Here is a 13,795-nt window from a genome sequence, read left to right as displayed (position 1 = left end):
TGACGCTGAGTACTCTTGGAAACAGATGGTGTCGAACAGAGCGGCCATGTTTGAAAAGACAATTTTGGCTTTGCTAAGCTTTAGTAAGAAATTAGTGATGAAATCTGTGCACTAGGTATTGACCATCTATGCATCTAAATCTGTTGCAACAGCCACATATGGGGCAGCCATCTGGGGCATGGTGGATGTTCATGAGATACAGCGTATTGAGGAGGATGCTTTTATAAAAAATCGCATAGCACTCCCATGCAGCTGCTGTAATGCTGAGTGCCAAGATGAGTCAGGACTTCCCTATATTACGGATAAGCAACCATAAATTCCCTTGTGCTAAGAGATCTTTGGGAATCGAGTTGCACACACAATTGCTTCAAGCATCTTGTCAATAAATCTGTGAAAACAATTTCCTTGGAAGAGGACAAAACAGCACTAACCAAGAGGTCTCATGGGTGGTTTGTGATTCAAGGCTACATCAGCGCCTCACCACAGCCATACCTTAGCACCGGCTTTTCAAGGAAGGCGAAGGAAGACTTTTTGCGGTTGAGGATGGGGGTAATACCATCTCAACCACATCTTGCCCCCTGGATGCGCCTGGACTGCAACCCCAAGTGTAGGTTTTGCGAAAATGCTAAGGACGACGTTCTGCACCTGCTGTGTAGTTGCAAAGCTCTAGATAGCATCCGAAAGAGCTTACTAACACAGCTTTGGAATCAGAGACGTGTGCAAACTCGTAGATTAATCAATCAATCAATCATCGCATTTATATAGCGCACTACTCACTCGGACGGTCTCAAGGCGCTTTGGGAGGGGGGGGTCCGCTACTGCTCGAACAGCCAGGTCTTGAGCTGCTTCCTGAAGGCGAAGTGGTCTTGGGTCAGGCGGAGGTGGGTCGGGAGGGAGTTCCAGGTCTTGGCGGCCAGGTAGGAGAAGGACCTTCCTCCTGTAGTGGCTCTTCGGATGCGGGGGATGGCGGCGAGGGCGTGGCTGGTCGAACGGAGCTGGCGTGTGGGAGCGTAGAAGTTGAGGCGGCTGTTGAGGTAACTCGGGCCTTGGTTGTGTAGGGCTTTGTGTGCGTGGGTGAGGAGCCGGAAGGTAATTCTCTTGTTGACCGGGAGCCAGTGCAGGTCTCTCAGGTGTCCGGAGATGTGGCTGTGTCGGGGGATGTCGAGGGTGAGTCTCGCTGAGGCGTTCTGGATTCGCTGGAGTCTCTTCTGGAGCTTGGCGGTTGTTCCGGCGTAGAGGGCGTTGCCGTAGTCCAGACGGCTGGTGACGAGGGCCTGGGTGACCGTCTTCCTGGTCTCGGTGGGGATCCACCGGAAAATCTTACGTAGCATGCGCAGGATGTTGAAACAAGACGAGGAGACGGCGTTGACTTGTCTGGTCATGGAGAGGGAGGAGTCCAGGATGAAGCCCAGGTTGCGTGCGTGGTCTGTTGGTTTGGGTGCAGTGCCCAGGGCGGGGGGCCACCAGGAGTCATCCCAGGCGGAGGGCGAGGAGCCCAGGATGAGGACTTCCGTCTTGTCTGAGTTCAGTTTCAGGCGGCTGGTCATCATCCACTCGGCTACGTCTTTCATCCCTTCGTGTAGGTTGGCTCTGGTGGTGGCGGGGTCGTTGGTAAGGGAGAGGATCAGCTGGGTGTCGTCGGCGTAGGAGATGATGTTGAGGTTGTGTTGGCGTGCAATGGTTGCGAGAGGGCTCATGTAGACATTGAAGAGGGTGGGGCTGAGCGAGGAGCCTTGAGGAACGCCGCAGATGACTTCGGTGGCTTCTGATCTGAATGGCGGTAGGCGGACTCTCTGTGTCCTTCCAGCGAGGAAGGAGATGATCCACTCCAGTGCCTTCTCCTGGATTCCGACGTTGCTGAGGCGCTGCACTAGGGTGCGGTGGCAGACAGTGTCGAATGCCGCGGAGAGGTCCAGGAGGATGAGGGCCGCTGTTTCTCCGTTGTCAAGCAGGGCTCGGATGTCATCGGTGGCGGCGATGAGGGCGGTCTCGGTGCTGTTGTTGGTCCGGAAGCCCGACTGTGAGGGGTCGAGGGATCCATTCATCTCGAGGAAGGCGACCAGTTGCTTGTTGACGGTCTTCTCGATGACTTTGGCTGGAAACGGGAGGAGCAAGATTGGGCGGTAGTTTTTGAGTTCGGTGGGGTCCGCTGTTGGTTTCTTCAATAGAGCGCTGAGTTTGGCGTGCTTCCAGCTCTCCGGGAAGGTGGCGGTGTCGAAGGAGGTGTTGATGATGTCCCGCAGGTGGGGTGCGATGACAGCGTCGGCCTTGTTGAAGACGTGGTGAGGGCAGGGGTCGGTGGGAGATCCGGAGTGGATGAAGTTCATCGTGCGGATGGTGTCTTCGGTGCTGATCGGGGTCCAGGCGCTGAGGGTGGTGGTGGGGGGCGTTGGTGCGGGCATGGGGAGCGTTGGTTGTGTGCTGAAGCTGTTGTGTATGTCAGCGATCTTGTTGTGGAAGTAGGAGGCGAGGGAGTTGCAGAGGTCTTGCGATGGGGTGATGTCGTTGTTTACGGCGTTGGGGTTGGAGAGCTCTTTCACGATGTTGAAGAGTTCCTTGCTGTTGTGTGCGTTGTTGTCCAGCCATTCCTTGAATGCTGTTTTCTTGGTGGCGTGGATCAGTTGATGGTGCTTTCGGGTGGCGAGCTTGAGGGTGGTCATGTTGTCTGGTGTTGGGTCTCTTCGCCAGGCTCTCTCTCGAGGGCTCGGCAGTTCTTCTTGGAGCTTTTGAGTTCGTTGGTGAACCATGGGGCCTTCTTGCTGCCGGGTCTGCTGGGCGGGGTCCTCAGTGGGGCGAGGTCGTCTGCGCAGTTGCTGATCCACTTTGTGAGGTTGTCGGCGGCCTGGCTGGGGTTCGCTGAGCTGGCAGGAGGGTGCTGGCTCAGGGATGCGGCGAGCTGTTCGGCTGTGATCTTGTTCCTGCTTCTTCGTGCAACCTGTTGCTGGTGGTGGTGGATCGTGGTTCTTCTGAAGCTGAAGTGGACGCAGCTATGGTCCGTCCAGGGGAGTCCGGTGGCGTGGCTGAAGACGATGTCCTTGCTGGATGAGAAGACGCGGTCAAGTGTGTGTCCGGCGTAGTGGGTGTGGGTGGTCACCAGCTGCTTGAGACCGAGGTTGGCGAGGTTGTCCAGCAGGGTAGACAAGCTCTGTTGATGAGCTTTAAGGGAGAAGACATCCAATTAGCATGTAGGCTAGTGCGCTTTATGAAATTAGTCAACATGGCCCTAAAACCAGCGGTTAGTAATTAAATTTGCCTTACTGTGAATGGCTTCTGCTCTTCAAGACTATTTTCCTTTAATAACCAAAGTCACAATTGATCGTGAAAGACCTTTTTCTCTAATGCATAGTACTGTACTACCCGCATGGTTCTTCTTTCGCCTTTTTAACCTTTCTAAATGTTTTTTAAAAAATGTTTTCTTAAAGGCTTTATCCATGTACTTTTCTTTTTCTTGTTTTTATTGCCTAATTGCAAAGATTTAAATTAATCATGCAATAAAGATTATTATTATTACTATATTACGGATCAAGCTAGACCCGCTCTTGCTCTAGCATTCAAACAGGACAAGGGAACTGCGTCATTAAACCAGTGATTGTTCAAAGATTGCCTAAAATTAGATTCTGCCCTCGACATACCTTGGATCTCATTTGTTAAATTAACTCTGGAGGAAATCGGGCTCTCTGATCTTTTCACACCACCAACATCATGCCTCTTATGCAGTAAGATAAAGTTGAGGCAGACATTTCGAGCCAAGGCTGCATCAAGGAGCCTTGAGCCTAATTACTGGTTATTTTTTATAGTCTAATCCCCTCTTTTATGTAGACTTGCAACCCTATTTGGCTGTAATCTAGAATCAGCCGGACCACTTTGTTCTTTCAAGATTCTATTTTAACTACCTGCCGTTAATGCTGGACTACCCTGATAAATGCTACTCCGTGAAGGAGTTTGGTCTCTGACCGTGTGATAGAACTTACACTTTAACCAATTTGCACATCATGTTCTTCGGTTTGTTGTATGAGACCCTCAGGGGAAACCTTTTTGTGCCCCTCCTTAAAAGCTATAAATTCAGACAGTGTAGTCCTGTCCTGCACTTTCTGCAACAACTTGGCGGCCCTTTGGTCTGTCAGACTGTTGCATTCTTCATCTGGCAATGCCTAAGGTTAGGAAGGTGTGCTCTGTCTTGAAGGGCTTTTTAGAGGGGATGGCACTGTGATCACATCTAGTATGTTTGGCACTTTAAGGACACATATGTACTTTATAATAATGCATCTATTGTAAATGTGGATCCTGGAAAGGCCCCACGTCTCAGTGTAATAGTGCAGCAATTTTTAAAGACTTTTTATGTCTATTGTAGAATGTTTTTCCTATCAAATGTAATCTTTTAAATCTTACAGTTCTAATTGTACTAGATGTAAGAAGTATTTCATGATTTGATATCTCAGAGTAAGGTGTGGGTTTCTCAAGAAGTTATTATTGATTAGAGGGACTTTACATCATTTTCCGAGGGGAAATGAACTTAAATTGAATTTTAATTTCTATTTTAACTTAACATGTACTTTTATGCTTCGGAACCATAGCAAAATAAAGTTTTGACCGACTGAGTCAACAGGCACACTCATCCAAATTCTAAGTGTGTTTACATCTAATATTCAGGGATAGTGTTATGTGTTTTCAATATTGTAACACAGCAGCATCTCACTAATATTAGTGTAAATAATCTATGTGACACCCTTCTATTTCTCTGCAAAATGTCTGTAATAGGCTCTCACACATCTCCCACATTAAAAATAAATTAAAGAAAAATTGTATTTAAAAGAATCCATTTTAAAAATTAATCAAGGTCATCAGGGCAAGATTCTCTGCTGAACACAGCTGGCTCCATCAGGAAGCCCCCTGAAAGGTTGGGGTCCTGGAACAGAGCTCACTTTGCCCAAGCCTTAAAACGTCTCTGGTAATACGGACCCTCTGGCTCTAACACTCTCTCCAGCCCACTCAAATTTAAGAGGGAACTCAAGAGAACTCTTCTGACAACAGCTCCCTACACCTTACTGGCATAAGAGACCATGTTATTCCTCACTACCTACATGCTTCATGACAGCAACTCTCCCCACCACAATAGACTGTCAATCAATCAATTAATTAGGTTCTTGTAGAGCGCAGCTAATCACCCATAAGGGTCTCAAGGCATGGGGGGGTCTGCAGTTCAGTCGAAGAACCATGTCTTGAGGTCCTTCCTGAACTGAGGCAGTGACAGTGATTGCCTCAGCTGCAGAGGTAGAGAGTTCCAAGTCTTCATGGCGAGGTAGGAGAAGGATCTTCCTCCATCCGAGGTCTTGCAGATCCGTGGGATAGTGGCCAGGGCCAGGTGGGCGGATCAGAAATGACTGGTCCGTGTGTAGAGGGAGAGGTGGAGGTCCTGTGTTGTGGAGGGCGTTAAAGGTGATTCGTTTGTTGATCAGGAGCCATTGGAGGTCTCTCAGGTGACCGGAGATGTGGCTTTGGCAGGGGATGTCCAGGATAAGTCTGACGGAGGCATTCTGAAAGCGTTGCAATTTCTTTTGGAGTTTTTGGGTGTTGCCGAGATAGAGTGCTTTGCTGTAGTCGAGCTTGCTGCTTATGAGCGCCTGTGTGACCGTTCTCCTGCACTCGGTGGGGACCCATTTAAAGATCATCTGGAGCAGGCGGAGTATGTGTGGAAGCAGGAGGATGATACATCATTGATTTGGAGGTTCATAGAGAGCGAGGAGTCCAGGATGAAGCTGAGGTTGCGTTCGTGGTCGGTGGGTGTGGGGTAGGTTCCGTGCACTGCTGGCACAGTCGTCCCATGTGGAGGGATTGGAGCCCAGGACGAGGACTTTGGTTTTCTCTGTTGAGTTTGAGGCAGCTCTTCTTCATCAAAGTGGCTAATGCCTTCATCCAGTTGTGGAAGTTGCTCTAAGCGGTTGTAGGTTCCTTGTGAGGTAGAGCATCAGCTGTGTGTCGTATACGTAGGAGACTATGTCGAGTCTGTGGTTTCTGACAGTGGCTGCAAGCGGGGCCATGTAGATATTGAAGAGGGTGAATCTCAGACAGGAGCCTTGGGGGACTCTGCAGCTGATTTCTCTAGGTTCTAAGGAGAACGGTGGGAGCCTTACTCTCTGGGTTCAGCTGATAAGGAAGGAGCGGATCCACTCTAATGCTTTGCCTCGGATGTGGGTGTTATGAAGTTTTTTGAAAGTGTGTGGTGGGAGATTGTATCGAATGCAGCAGAGAGGTCTAAGAGGGTGAGGGTGCAGTCTCGCCTCAGTCGAGGAGAGTGCGGATGTCATTGGTTGCGGCGAGGAGTGCAGTCTCATGCTGTGTTTGCTCCTAAAGAAAGATTGGGAGGGGTCCAGGGTGTGGTTTGTTTAGATGAATTCTGTGAGTTGGGCGTTTATGGCCTTCTTGATGACTTTGGCTGGGAAAGGGAGCAGAGAGATGGGTCTGTAGCTCTTGAGGTCCGTTGGGTCGGCAGAGGGTTTCTTTAACAAGGGGTTGATCTCTGCGTGTTTCCATTCTTTCAGGGAAGGTCGCGGATTCGATGGAGCAGTTGATGGTGCAACTGAGTTTGGGGCCGATGGCGGCGCCGGCACGGTTGAAAATGTGATGAGGGCAAAGGTTTGAGGGGGCTCCAGAGTAGATGGTTTTCATGATCCTCAGGGTGTCGTCAGCAGTGAGGCTGGCCCAGTTGAGCAAGGTCGGCTGCGGTCTGGAATATTCGGGTGCAGTGGTTGCAGTTATGGTAGGTGGGTCCTGGATTGAGAAGCTGTCGTAGATATCTATGATCTTGTGATGGAAGAAGGTGGCAAGGTTGTCTCAGAGGTCTTGAGATGGTGGTGGTTGCGGTTGTGGTAGGTGCGTTCTGGATTGAGAAGCTGTCATAGATATCTATGATCTTGCAGTGGAAGAAGGTGGCAAGGTTGTCGCAGAGGTCTTGAAATGTCTGTGAGGTCAGTGCAGGGTTTGGAAAATTGTTTGATCAACATGAACAGTACTTTGCTGTTGTGTGTGGTGGCGTTGATGCCACCACACACCCATATGGGAGTTTTCTTAGTGGTTCTGATGAGTTAGTGGTGAGTGGTGACGGCGGTTGTGAAGGCTGTGTGGTCTGCTAAGATCTTGCTGCTCCTCCATCTTCTTTCGAGCCATCTGCAGCTGCGCCTGGACTCTTGGAGGGAAGTGGAGAACCAGTTGGCCGTCCTGGAGAGCTGCTTGCTAGAAGGTTTCCTAAGGGGAGCCAGTGTGTTGGCACAGTTGGAGAGCCATCGGTGGAGTTTGCAGGCTGAGGCATTGGTGTTTCTGATAGTCGGTGGGGTATTGCTGAGGGAGGTGGCGATTTGGCCTTCAGAGACCTTGTTCCAACATCTACATGGGTCATGGTAAGCATGGTGGTGTTCGGTGGGTTTGGTGAAGTAGAAGTGGACGCAGTGGTGGTCTGTCCAGTGAAGTTCGGAGGTGTGGCTGACAGAGATGTTGTTACTTGCGGAGAAGATGGGGTCGAGCGTGTGTCCTGCTGAGTGTGTTGCGAAGGAGACCACTTGTTTCAGCCTGATGGTGGCAAGGTTCTCCAGTAGTGATGAGATGTTGTGCTTGTCCAGGTGGAAATTAAGGGTGCAGAGGACAATGTAGTCCGTTGAGGTGAATGTGGTGTGCAATGAAGTCGGCTATGAATTCGCTGAGAGGGGACAGGGTCCGGGAGGTCTGTAGACCAGGGTGCCGCGGAGGGTGGCGTTCGGTCCGGTCTTGATCTGGAAGTGTAGGTGCTCCAAGTTGGGTGAGTGGTCGTCACAGCTAGTTGTGAGATGGAGAGTCTTTTTGTGTATGATGGCGATGCCTCCTCCCAGCCACTTGGTGCGGAGGCAGGAGAAGGTGCAGTTCTGGTAGGTGAACGGGCCTTTGGTGTCCTTCGGCGATGAAGGTGGCAGGAGGTGAACTTTCCGGTGTTGAGTGCATGGAGGATACTGGTGCCATATCAGTGAAAGCCGCGGGGGACCAGGGTCCATGGCACTGGGTGCAGTCGAGGCACAGATAGGCTTGCCTTTGGCATGCCAGAGGCAGTGTTCGGGAGGAGGGAGGGCTGGTTAGCTGAGAGGCGTTAAGTGGCACAGGAGGGGGGGCCGGGCCGCAGGGACCGTGCAGCGGCAAGGGCGGGAAGACAGGCACAGAGTAAGGGGAAGGAGAAAAAGCAAAATACAAAGTGAAAAAGACTAGGGCTAGGAAATCAGAACAGAGAAACAGAACAGGACAAGAGAAAGGAGGAAACAGGAAAGCAGAGACAGACTCAACACTGGGCCACCAGGAATGAGGCCAGGCAGGAGCCTGTGGGTGGAGGAAGGCCTCGAACACTAAACCTGGAGCGCAGCGGGAAACAGCTACCAGGTGGGCCACTGAAATTATGGAATGGAATTATGGGGCTGCAATGTTTTCCACTTAATTATGGATTTGCCGCACATGTCACTTAATCCATCATACGCATATTTTGCAAAGTGTAACAAAACAAATTTGCTAGCTCAAATGGACCAAAAGTTACTAACAGAACTACTACTTGCTTTCAGATTCTGTATTTAGGTGTTACACGAATAATAATGGGGTGAAACCTTTGCCCATAGTGTTAACGTGTAAAAATGACAAAATAGTGAAGTAATACTGCTTCAAAATGTATTGCATTATTCTGTATAATTTGTCTTTTCTGGCCGCATAATTCAGTCAGCTCTGCTACAAAATTTGGTCCACCCACGTCGTATAATTCTAGTAGCCCTGGCTGCAAGCAATCGAACAGCTGCTGAAATGCAATATATGCCTTACAATCAACTGCAGAGCTAAGTTAGCATAATCATGGAATAGCCAATGTTCATTGTATTAATATTTCTACAGTGTGTTCTTACCCCTTGCGAGGCCTGTATAACGGTGCCTCAATGGTGTCTAATTAGCTTTCTCTATATGTCACACTATCTGTATTTCTATTTGCTTATAATCAGTTATAAGATCTGAGTGTAGTCCAAGTGCATTCAGCACCATCATCAAATCAAAAGCTGATTTGATTTATTTGTAATTATTCTTCAAAATTTGTAGTTGGCTAAGCACCTGCCCCCTCTATTGATGATCTATAAAGTAATACTCAAGGGGGCGTGGCCAAGATGGGGACGGAGTAAGACGTGCCTGCGAGCTCCTCCGGCGCCTCGAGCCCTTCATTGCTTTGTACAGCTGTCCTGGGGCGATCTTTGCTCCGGAATCAACTTTATTGGGGTTGCTGAAGTGCCCTGATTGCTTTTGAGCCTTTCCCCGTCGAGTTACGACCAAGAACGGCGGACTTAGCCGAGGTGACGAGGCGGCGACGCACGAGGTTGGTGCGGCCTACACTGCATCACCCGGAGATCTTCGGCTGCCTTTACCCGGGGGACCCTGGGCCACCACGTCCTGCGGTGGGGAACAATCGAAATACAGGACGCCCTGACTGGGACCGCCCCGAGCTTGATCTACCCCCCTGCGGATCATTTCGGCTAACGTCGTCGGGACGAGGTGACGCAGAGGCGCCGGCCTGTCTGGCGGCTGCTGGACAGCGCAGAGGGACGAGAGGAGACGAGGTGCTGATCCGATCCTACCCCGTACAGCTCAGGGGAGACTCAACGAACATTGAGAGTGCACGGCGATCGCTGTCCCCTGATAGCTCTGGTCTCCCGGTGTCGGCAAGGCGGGGATCCCGGGGGGTGCGAGGGAGCGTGGCCTGATATCCCGGGACACTCCTGGCAATCGCGGAGCGCGCGGGGGCTAGCCGCGTCTCCCCATCATGACGACGAGGAACCGCATGAATAAGCCGGGAAAGGACGGTCCTGGGAAGGGTCCTTCTGCATCGCCCCCCGGTTCCAGCAAGTCACCCCCGAAGGAGGACGGGGACGGCCCTGTCACAAAGGCCTTCTTGATTGAACTTTTTGCATCCATCAAGGACAACATCACGGAGCCGAAGTCGCAGCTGGCCTCCGATCTGCGCGAGGTCCGCCGAGATGTGGATGGCATCGGAGAGCGGGTGGCGACCTTGGAGGACCACGATCTAGGCCTTGCGGGTGACGTCCATCAGTTACAGCAGGACATGCTCCGACTCCGGGAGCAAAATTTAGACCTTCAGGCGCGCTGCGAGGATTTGGAAAATCGATCCCGCCGTAATAACATTTGAATCCGAGCGGTGCCCTGGGAAGGAGAAGGTGGAAACTTGCGGGAGTATGTGGAGGCCCTTTTTCTGCAGATTCTAGCAGAGGCGGATCTCTCGGAGATCCGCATGGACAGAGTACATCGAGTTGGGGTGCCACGCAGTGCGCATTCACCGCCGCCGGACATTTTAGTCTGTGTCCACGACTTTCAATTGAAAGAGAGGATCCTAAGAAAGGCCAGGGATACCAACAACCTACAATTTCGGGGACACAGCCCCCAGCTTTTTCAGGACTTGGCGGCCTCCACGTTACAGAAGTGGCGGGACTTCCGCCCGTTCAAGGCTTTCCTGCGGGAGCACGGGGTGTCCTACTCCTGGGGCCACCCCTTTCGGCTCATCTTTAGATGGCAGAACAGACTGGTGCAAATATGATCCCTGGCGGCTGTCAGGGAACTTCTGGGCATGGAGGAGGAGGCCACGTCGGCTGGCGCCAGCGCTTCCCCAAGACGACGACGCCGTTCCCGCTCCCCGGCATGGCAAAGAGTGGGGTGCACTGGAATGGCGGAAATGCCAAATCCATCGGTGAGCCAAAGTGAAAGGAGAGAGGCCCTTGCCTCGGTGGCTTTGGTGACTGATTCGAGCCGGATAGACAGCTCTTCGGCAGCCTAGGCTCCCCAACCATCGGCCTGTGGGGCCGGAGGGGCTCTACCACCTCAGGTACTTTAAGGGACCTTGCTCCACTGGAGGGTTACCCCGACCCTGGACTTGAGGGGGGCATTACCTGGGTCTTCTACCCCCGACCCTTAAGGTCATGTCCAGCTGCTTCTTCTTTTGGTCAGGTTCTGGGGCTGTTTTCTTTGTATAGTGTCTTGGGGTTCTTTTGGGTTGGAGGCGTGTTGATTTGGAATGGGCTCAGTGGTGGTAGGGGTGAATCTGGTATGACTGTGGGTTTATTCGGGCTGTTTAGGGCACTATGTGGAGCGGGGTGGGGGAGGGGAATGTCTAAATGATGCCAGTCACGATTGGTTCATGGAATGTTAAAGGCCTTAATTCCCCCCAAAAGCGCCAGAAGGTGTGGAAATACATTATAGATCATCATCTGGATGTGGTGGGACTGCAAGAGACTCATTTGGCTCGTAGGGACGAAACCAGGCTCAAGAATAGGCACTACCCACTGATTTACAGGTCTTCGGCCGCCACTAAGCACCGGGGGGTGGCACTCTTGTTCCGCTCTACACTGCAATTCCAACCCATGGGTGTGCGTAGCGACAAGGAGGGTAGATGGCTGATGGTGAAGGGGATGCTCTTTAGCAAGCTCTGCATGTGGGTGGTTCTCTATGCACCGAACACGGGCCAAAACGGGTTCCTTGAGGCTTTCTTGCAGGAGGTGGGGGACTTTGGGGAGGGTGCTTTGGTGGTAATGGGGGATTTCAATTTGGTTTGGGACAAAGAACTTGATTGCTCGCACCAGCAGCGGACGGAGGCAGGCCTCTTTTCCTCTGAGTCGCGTGATGCTATGGATAGCTTGGGTCTCATTGATAGCGGGCGCGCCCTCAACCCCCGCACTAGAGACTATACATTCTTCTCCCATGTTCACCACACACATTCGTGTCTTGATCACATCTTTCTGAACCAGTCGTTACAGGGAGACCTGAGGGAAAGTAGGATATTCCCGCTCTCTGTATCGGATCATAGCCTCCAGGCAGTGTGCCTGACTTGGGCCCCGGGGACGTCCCCCCACCGCAAATGGTACTTCCCTGTCTCTCTTACGCGAGATCAGGAGTCATGCACAAAACTCAGGGCGGCCATTGGTGAATTCTTTGAGTTTAACAAGGAAGGGGATACTTCGGTTTTCACCCAATGGGACGCCTTTAAGGCGACGACACGGGGCACGTGCATTGCTTTGAACTCCGCCTTGAACAAACTTAGGCGTGAGGAACGGGAGGCGCTGGAGGTGGAGCTGACGGCACTTGAAACTGCGCACAAGCAGAATCCTTCTCGAAGGACGCTCCGTCCGCTTGCGGCAGTGCGGGGTAAACTCAGGGCTCACTATAATAACCGGGCGGAGTATACCCTCCTGCGCTTACGGCGTCTTTCTTACGCACAAGGCAATAAAGTAGGGAAACATCTGGCTCGACAGCTTCGCGACAAGCGCGAGAGAGAATACGTAGGTGGCATCCGGGCGCCCTCGGGCGCCTTGGAGCATCAAGACGCGGCCAAGGCAGAGCTCTTCGGCATATTTTATGCCGCCCTGTACTCGGCGGATAGCCTGATGCCGGAGGATCAGGAGGAGTACCTGAGGGCTCACCCGCTTCCGCAGGTGTCCAAGGAGTAGAATGACCTCTTGGAGGCCCCCTTTACTAGGGAGGAGGTATTAACCGCGATTAAGTCCCTTAAGCCACTTAAGGCGCCTGGCCCGGACGGCTTCACAGCACCCTTCTATCAGACCTTTGCCTCTGAGTTGGGCGACTTTTTGGTGACACTCTTTAACGGCATGAGGGAGGCGGGTCAGACTTCAGGCTCCATGGCGGAGGCGATGATTTTGATTATCCCCAAAGGACCCCTCGAAGTGCGAGTCCTACCGGCCCATAGTCCTACTGAATGTAGATGCCAAGTTATACTCCTCCATCTTGGCTGCACGACTCCAGGGCCTTATGCCTGCCCTCATTCATCCCGATCAGTCGGGATTTATAAAGGGTCGTCAGACCCACGACAACACCAGACGACTGATTCACCTGATTGAGAAGGCCAATCGCTTCAAGATCCAGGCGGTCTTGGTGGGCCTTGACGCTGAAAAAGCGTTCGACCGGGTAGACTGGAACTTTCTTTTTGGTACGCTGGCGGCCTATGGTTTCTCCTCCAGATTCATAGCTATGCTGCGGGCCAACTACCACGGTCCTCGATCGAGAGTCATGGTTAACGGCCATGTTTCATCTTTTTTTGCGCACTCCCGGGGTACGCGGCAGGGCTGTCCCTTATCTCCCCTTCTCTTCGCGCTCAGCATTGAACCCTTAGCTCTTAGGATACGGGAAGATCCGGGCATCAGTGGTCTTCCCTTTTCAGGAGAGCAGCATAAAATTTCCCTTTTTGCTGATGATGTTCTGCTGTCACTGGCGGACCCGGAAAGCTCCCTTCCACGGGTACAGGAGGTACTCTCTCAATTTGAGGCAGTGGCGGGTTTTAAGGTCAATCCCAGTAAGTCCTACATCCTTAACCTCACGCTACCATCTGCTGAGGTGGACCGCATCCGGCCGCTCACGCCCCTGTCGTGGGCCAGCTCCTCTCTACAGTACCCAGGTGTCCGGCTCCACTCTGTATGCGGCCAACTTCCCGCCTTTGTTGACCCAGATACAGACTGAGCTTAATCGGTGGAAACCCATGTTCATTTCCTGGCTGGGCCGCATCCATGCTATTAAAATGAGGATGCTCCCCAAGCTCCTGTGTCTATTTCAAGCGCTCCCTATTACATTGGATGGGGGCTTTTTTAGGCGCATTAAGACCATGATCTTACACTACATTTGGCAAGGGGGTCGCGCTAGACTTTCCTTCCTCATGCTGCGAAGGCCTGTGAGGAAGGGTGGGGTCGGCCTCCCAGATATGCACCTTTACTATAAGGCGGCGCAACTCCGAGTGCTG

This window comes from Lissotriton vulgaris, chromosome 5 (assembly GCF_964263255.1).
Source record: "Lissotriton vulgaris chromosome 5, aLisVul1.2, whole genome shotgun sequence".
Taxonomy (NCBI): Eukaryota; Metazoa; Chordata; class Amphibia; order Caudata; family Salamandridae; genus Lissotriton; species Lissotriton vulgaris.
This window is presented reverse-complemented; position numbering follows the sequence as displayed.